Consider the following 7,545-nt stretch of genomic DNA (forward strand, 5'->3'; position numbering starts at 1 on the left):
ATATTTTTTGCTAGAAATTCCAAAAATGGGGGGTGGGGGGTAAAGAATATGAGTTATCTCCCCCTGACCTCCAAGTTTAATTCAATTGGTCATATTTCCCTGTAGTACACTAAACTATACTATAGTTATAAGTAAAAGTCAAAAGTCTAGGTTCAAAATTTCATTGAAATATTTAAACTTTTATTTCAAAACTGTTTCAATTCTCATAATAATTTTTCTTACAGGAATCTTCATTCGTCGATACGAGTACACAGCTTGCAGTACCAGACCAACCCATGCAGCGAGCAAACTCCCATTTTGGAATCAGACCTTGAAATGGACATAGTGACAGTGACCAGACTTGAAAACTCCAAAAACCTTGACAGCGGTAAATTTAAAAATATATGTAAAATTTGGTAAAATGCTATAGGATGACAACCGGATATGACGTTTCCGTCATTCAGCGTCCCTGGACACCATTTGACTGAACCCAATCTGCATGTATTTGACTGGAAATCGAGTGTTGAAGGTATTTTGCTTGTATTTTATAAATATTTGGTAGCTATTTTTAGTACGGAGGCCTTTCTGTCTTGATAACGACACTGTAAATTGGTGGATTTTGTTGAAAAAAATCACATTACACATATGTTGTTAATATAGCTTAGCACATGAACCAATATCTTAGAAAGTGATTATACAGAAGATGTTTTTGTCACGATTATGACACAGGGGCTTGGGGCAGTATGACACAGGGGCTAGGGTCCTGGCCCGGGGGGGGGGGGGGGGTACATGTAAGAAGTCTGGTGACTTAGAATATTTAGAATATGATGTGTATTTCAATGATATTTAGTAAACTTCTCTGAATTCGCGTGATACTCTGTGATTAGGAGTTATTCAAGCCTAATAATCTCTTTCCCTGTATTTATCTATTTATCATAATCACTATTCTATTTATCTGTATATGTAAGTCAAATATTTTATATATAAATTCATCAAATGGATATAGTGTTGTTTGGTTCTGTAAAATAAACAGTATAGTCTTCTTTTTCAAAATTAAATGTTTAAGACTGGTCAGGAATAGGTAATAGATTCAGGCTGTAGGACGGTGGTTTTTATTTTGATACTCTGGGTTCCTCCAAGTATTGACACATCCTTAAATGGCCATGAACCCTAACCGATCTATATAAAACACTTTCTGTTTTTGTGTTCATTAATCAGCTACTTTAACTCTTTCATTTTAGTCATTTATTTATTAATTTATACATTTCTTCTGTTTCAGCCGAGCTTTGACCATGGTACCTTTTGGGCCGACCAGTTTAACAGCTTTTTCCTGACATGAAGACAGCGCCAAGGGGAGTTAACTCATTTCATGAAAATACTAGACAGAGTTACCTTTCCATAATTGACCTGAGTATTTAATTGTGAGTATAATTTTTTTTTTTTCTCTATACATTTCTCTCATATACCTCTTTGGTTCAATTATCAGTGTTATTAATTTCTTCGAGATGGATAGTCGAGTGAAATTCGAGTTATCTCCCTTCCATTGTCTGTACATTTGTAGGTCTCTGGTAAACGGGTTTTTTTAGCAGTGAGATGGTGCAAATTTAGAGGTGAATTGTGTAATTCTTTCACTTCCAGATCTTGTAACTGACTAGTATACATCAATATGTGAGTGAAGGATAAGTTTAATTCTATTTTTCAAAATCATTTTCTTTCTAATAGCCACGATTCTTTAGTTCTGTCCAGTTTTTCGGGTTCAAATGTTGCTCTAGATTTGATTTTATCTGTCCTTGGAATCCTTCAGAGGTTAATAATTCCCTTTTTTACATCAATTGGTATACATTTGTAATTTTAGAATCATCTGATTCAGAAAATCAGGGCAAATTTGAAATTTTTGGGGCTATTTTGTATCCATATTTTATTAGCTGCACCGTAATTTCTCTGTGTTATATCAGATATATTATGACATAATATGTTATAATCATTTCTTTATGATATTCTATTGTTTACTAAGTTATATATATATCTATAGTATTGAGCCAGTTCTGGAACTTTGATTTGCTTAATTGTTCAGTTCTGGATATTTTTTGCTAGAAATTCCAAAAATGGGGGGGTGGGGGTAAAGAATATGAGTTATCTCCCCCTGACCTCCAAGTTTAATTCAATTGGTCATATTTCCCTGTAGTACACTAACTATACTATAGTTATAAGTAAAAGTCAAAAGTCTAGGTTCAAATTTCATTGAAATATTTAAATTTTTATTTCAAAACTGTTTCAATTCTCATAATTTTTCTTACAGGAATCTTCATCGTCGATACGAGTACACAGCTTGCAGTACCAGACCAACCCATGCAGCGAGCAAACTCCCATTTTGGAATCAGACCTTATGGACATGTAGCTTTCCAAAAATGGTAAATTTGAAAAATATGTAAAATGCTATAGGGACCGCAGAATCAAACCAAAAATAGATTCCTGGAAATCCCCTTTTGGGCACAAGATTTCATAGAGAGGTGAATGTTTCGGAGCCTGCTGATTGGGTATCCAGGGTGCATCAGTTTCAAATGTTTAATGTGTGGGTTGGGCAATACATGTAGATGTAAAATATATAAAGAAATTTTAAAATTCTGTCAAGTGTGTGTCTGACAGGGGGAGGTAATCAATATTAGAATTTCATGAATATTTTGGTCAATTTTTGGTGCGGAATTCAACATAAGATGGCACCCCCCCACATAAAAGTTTAGCAAGATGGTAGATCTTTATTTCTTTTTATTCACAGGTATGCGAGATGCCATTCTTCAAAATTAGTGACAGGTGACCAGACTTGAAAACTCCATTTAACCTTGACAGCGGCAAACGTTAATATATCGTATATAGCGAAATCATTTGGTTCTGCGGTCTCTGTATACACGGTTACGAGGTGAAAGTGTGTGCTCCAGGGTTTCTCTTGGCAAAGCATGTGAAATGTTAGTCAAAATATTTGTTAAAGTTTCTGACGTTTCCCCGGTCGACTCAAACAATTCAAATGGATGGTCAGCATATATAGTAAACACATCTCTTCCCTGCCAGTGGTTTTCAATGTTACCAAATAGCCTATTTCTTATGTTTCTGATAAGATCCGTGGGAATTTGGTTGATAAGGAAAAGGAAGGCAACCAAAAGTTGTCTAAAATCTACATATGGTGGTGGTACAGACACAATAGTAAGAAAAGACCCTGCCCTTCTTGGATCCATTTGCTGAAACAAAGCAAAAGCATTTATGAACAATCTTATTCATTATCAGTGTCCACGATCTGATCTCCAGCAGGATACATTTTAATATCTACATTTACTTGTCACTTCTAATATATAAACTAACCAAGCCAAATTCAAATATATGTGGGTATAAATGACAGCCAAATCTTGGACATTATAACTCTATAAAAAAGACAAGTCAGTCTAAGTCGTGGTTATGTAACAGAATTAGCCTCATTGAATGGTCCCATTAATGTTGAGATCGCAATAATCATTATGCGCGCTAGCACATTATGAATTTGCCCACATGAAGATTATCTGTGAAGCTCTGGCATCTATATAGATAATGATGACATCACACGTAGGAATATACATCTTAGATTTTCATATGATTCGTCAAAGAGGTGACACATCTCTAATCAAAAAGGTAGGAAAATAAGAGGCCCAAGAAGCCTTGACGGTCACCTGAGTGCTGCTACAGAAAGAGCATTGCAAAGTTGGTTAAAATCTGTAAAAAGTAATTACGAATTAGAATCAACTTTAAAGTTGAACCTTCGTATTATAATTTTTTATTTTTTGTTTTTCATTTTGATAGTTAGTGTATTATGTTACCAAACCTTATGCCTAAAATTCCCATTTGCTTTGCCAACGTTAAACAACAAAACCAAACTAGAAGTCAGTCAGCTTCAGATTTTTGAAATTTTAGCCATTTTGACCCCGCCCCTCTGGTCCCTGGGGGTTAGCCAGGACCAATATGGATATGGTGTTAAAATGCTATTTCAGGCTGGCTAATAATTCTAACCCAGTTTGACTCATTTTCTATTAAAACTAGAATATAAGCAAATAATGTTCATAAATGTGTTTTTCCTATATAAGTTATAGTAAATTTGGGTCATTTATCATAGAAAATTAGTTAAATGTTGTCAGAATTATCCATATGAACTGGCCATTGAATCCTATTAACAAATTTTCCATGACTGACTCCCATGGGCCTTAGGGGCGGGGCCAAAAGGAGTCAAATTGGCCAAAACTTCAAAAATCTTCTTCTGAAATTCTGGAACTGCTAGAATTAAATACTCTTCATAGATGGAGAGGTCTTCAGGTCCTTTACAAAAATTGTGAATTATATGACCCTGGGGTTTCATGTTTCCCCCTGGGGAGGGGGTCACGTTTACTATAGTTTACATGTATATAGGAAAACACACATTAATGAATGCTAGTTGCTTGATTCTCATAGGAAATTAATCAAACTGGGTTAGAATTTTTAGCCTAAGATAGCATTTTATTGTCATATCCATATTGGTCCTGGCCGACCCCCAGGGACGTTAAGGGCGGGGCCAAAAGGAGTCAAATAGGCTAAAACTTCAAAACTTATAACACATTTATGAACATTATTTGCTTAGTTTTCATAGGAAATTAGCCGAACTGGGTTAGAATTATTAGCCTGAAATAGCATTTTAACACCAAATCCATATTGGTCCTGGCTGACCCCCAGGGACCAGAGGGGCGGGTCCAAATGGGGTTCAAATAGGCTAAAACTTCAAAAATCTTCTTCTGAATTCACAGATTTGATGGAACCAAGTACTCTTCATAAATTGGAAGGTCTTAAGGCCCATTACAAAAATTGTGAATTTCATGGCCTTGGGATCTCAGATTTTCCCCTGGGAAGGGGGTCAAATTTACTATAGTTTATATAGGAAAAACACATTTATAAACATTATTTGCTTAGTTTTCATAAGAAATAGGCTAATCTGGGTTAGAATTATTAGCCTGAGATAGCATTTTAACACCATATCCATATTGGTCCTGACTGACCCCCAGAGGCCAGAGGGGCGGGGCCAAAATGGCTAAAATTTCAAAAATCTTCTTCTGAATTCACAGTGTTGATGGAACCAAATAATCTTCATAGATTAAAAAGTGAAATTTGTAAAATCGCTGACTTCTTGTTTGGTTTTGTTGTTTAACGTTGGCAAAGCAAATTGGAATTTTAAGCATAAGGTTAGGTAACATAATACACTAACTATCAAAATGAAAAACAAAAAATAAAAATTCTAATACGAAGGTTCAACTTTAAAATTTATTCTGATTCGTAAATACTTTTTACAGATTTGAACCAACTTTGCAATGCTCTTTCTCTAGCAGCACTCAGGTGACCGTCAACGCTTCTTGGGCCTCTTGTTCGTTTTGTGGTATAAACATAATACACTTACATTTTAAGTAGGAAAAGATGTATACTCACGAAAGAATGGCAAACAGTGACGTTCAAATGATGTTTATATCAACGTATAAAACTTCTTAATCGCTCGTGCAACACACGTCTGTGTCACGTACTGATACACGTGTCGTTACGTGAATTATACTGATAGGTGACGGGTATACAAATCACTACTACATTAATATAATATAGCATGCTTAATGAAGTGGAGAACAAAGACTGTTTAAACAAAAGGAAAGAGAGAAATCAAATTAAAATTCATATACAAACAAGGGCCCAATGGGCCCGAATCGCTCACCTGCAATCTGGTAATTATACATGGTTCATACTTAACAAATAGAATAAATAAGAATTTTTATCATCCCTAAGCACATTAGAGGCCTCTTTGCCTCTTGGTTATTAAAAAAAGTCGTTTAAAGATTTTAGCCTATTTGACCCTGTGACCTTGAATGAAGGTCAAGGTCATTCATTTGAACAAACTTGGTAGCACTCTATCCCAGTATGTCACAGGTCTAATATCAGGTTCCTATGCCTCTTAGTTATTAGAAGAAGTCGTTTACAGATTTTAGCCTTTTTGACCACTGTGACCTTGAATGACGATCAAGGTCATTTATTTGAACAAACTTGGTAGCCCTTGATCCCAGCATGCCACAGGCCCAATATCAGGTCCCTAGGCCTCTTGGTTATTAAGAAGAAGTCGTTTAAAGATTTTAGCTTTTTTGACCCCTGTGACCTTGAATGAAGGTCAAGGTCATTTATTTGAACAAACTTGGTTGCCATCTATCCGAGCATGCCACAGGCCCAATATCAGGTTCCTAGGCCTCTTAGTTATTAAAAAGAAGTCATTTAAAATTTTTAACCTATTCGACCCCTGTGACCTTGAATGAAGGTCAAGGTCATTCATTTGAACAAACTTGGTAGCCCTTCATCTCAGCAAGCTACATGCTCAATATCAGTACCTTGGCCTTCTGGTTCTTGAGGAGAAGTCATTTAAAGATTTTAGCCTTTTTGACCCTTGTGACCTTGAATGAAGGTCAAGGTCATTCATTTGAACAAACTTGGTAGACCTTCATCCCAGCATGCCACAGGCCCAATATCAGGTCCCTAGACCTCTTGGTGATTAAGAAGAAGTCGTTTAAAGATTTTAGCCTTTTTGACCCCTGTGACCTTGAATGAAGGTCAAGGTTATTCATTTGAACAAACTTGGTAGCCTTCATCCCAGCATGCTATAATTCAAATTTCAGGACTCTAGGTCTCCAAGTTTTGGAGAAGAAATTGTTTAAATGGAAAAGTTGACGCCGGAGGGCCAGACAGACGGACGACGGACGGACGACGGACGATGCACCATAGCATAAGCTCACTTGCCCTTCGGGCAGGTGAGCTAAGAATTATACTACATATACTAATTGTACATGTATGTGTGCTAACTTCTTTCATATACATGTATATCTTGTCTATGCTTGCAGGTGATTTTAAGCAAGCGAACGTCAAAAAATGTACCTTTTGGAAGACCGGAAATTCTCCGAAAAAAAATCTTCGAGCCTATCAAATACATCCTTGTTCTTGGGATGAAATTATATTCGAAATAATTGATAACAAAAACCAGTTTTCAGTATCAGCTCGCGAGTTGTACAACACTGCTTCTACCAGTCAATTGAAAAGTAGACTTTCCACAAAGTTATCAAAGCTAATGAAAGAACCAAATGATGACGCTGAAATCAGGTAAAAGCACATCAACACATGCATAATATAATTCAATTTTAATAAAAGTAACAGCACAGGTTTACGACGCGCGCAAAAAAAAAAAACCCCCAAGGTCATTCATTCATTTTTGAATAAACTTTGATAGCCCTCCATCCAAGCATGCTACATGTCCAATTCCAGTACCCCCCCCCCCATTGGGGCATTCTAGTTCACTTGGAGAGGAAGAAGTCATTTAAAAGATTTTAGCCTATTTGGACCCCCTTGACCTTTAATGGAAGATCAAGGTCATTCATTGGGAACACAAACTTGGTTTGCACTTTCATCCCAGCCATTGCCAGGCAGGCCAGGTCGCTATTGACTTGTGGTTTTTTAAATGAAATTTGATATCAGGTCGCTATTGCCTTTTGGTTTTTTAAG

The 7,545-nt window shown here is 36.3% G+C and overlaps 1 long non-coding RNA gene across 2 annotated transcripts; it reads left to right on the top strand.

The window, feature by feature from the left end:
- The first annotated feature begins 405 nt into the window (after positions 1-405).
- LOC138333979 (uncharacterized) lies at positions 406-3,668 on the top strand. Of its 2 annotated transcripts, XR_011210064.1 has the most exons (4): positions 406-508; positions 1,259-1,400; positions 2,279-2,390; positions 2,756-3,668. It is a non-coding gene; the product is annotated as an uncharacterized lncRNA (long non-coding RNA). The 2 variants fall into 2 exon arrangements; XR_011210063.1 differs by having other exon boundaries at positions 2,279-3,666.
- The last annotated feature ends 3,877 nt before the right edge of the window (positions 3,669-7,545 follow it).

This window comes from Argopecten irradians, chromosome 10, assembly GCF_041381155.1.
Source record: "Argopecten irradians isolate NY chromosome 10, Ai_NY, whole genome shotgun sequence".
NCBI lineage: Eukaryota > Metazoa > Mollusca > Bivalvia > Pectinida > Pectinidae > Argopecten > Argopecten irradians.